The sequence below is a fragment of the Lithobates pipiens genome, unplaced genomic scaffold (assembly GCF_037356315.1).
Source record: "Lithobates pipiens isolate NorthernLeopardFrog02 unplaced genomic scaffold, aLitPip1_a1.2 Scaffold_3, whole genome shotgun sequence".
Classification (NCBI taxonomy): Eukaryota; Metazoa; Chordata; class Amphibia; order Anura; family Ranidae; genus Lithobates; species Lithobates pipiens.
In genome coordinates, this window is record NW_027507790.1 from 124,102,132 (window position 1) to 124,102,823 (window position 692).

The following is a 692-nucleotide window of genomic DNA, read 5'->3' on the forward strand; positions in this document are numbered from 1 at the left end:
TAGGATCGGGGGGGTGCTGTCCCTCCATCCCCCTCCTTTCCCTCTCTCCATCCCCCTCCTTTCCCTCTCCATCCCGCATTCATCTCACTCTAACCACACCCATTTGAGCCACGCCCCATGTAAGCCACGCCCGCAATTTACGTAAACCACGCCCAATTTTCGCTGCGACACATTTTTACCTTTTCCTATGCCACACCTATAAACGCATGCCCCGCCCCCTAATTATACCACGACTCCGCCAGACTGCCAAAAAAGTGTCCCGAATTTTTTTTTTACAATGTTGGCAACTATGCAAAAAGGGGCTTGGTCCCTTGGCTGCAAATTGGTCCGGGGCTTAAATGGTTAAGGAAAATGCTAACGTTCCTAAACACTGCAAAAACACTGGAAAAAAAACGCTAAATATTAGCAATTTTTTATCTAGCATTTTTTGAGCGTCTAGTGTGCATGGAGACTAAAATGACTTCCACGGTACATTTATCCCTACATCTAAGGGACAAAGGAGTGCTTTGTAACAAACAAAAGGTCTTGTGTGAGATCTACATGATGTGTAATTGGAAGAGCAGCTGACAGAACACACAGTGCCTCTCATACACATCAATGAGGAAGTGAAGAAAGTGATGAGCAAGAAGAGCACCCTCCCCACACTACTGAGGACACGCTCATCTCTCTCATCCCTCCTCCTCCTCCTCCTC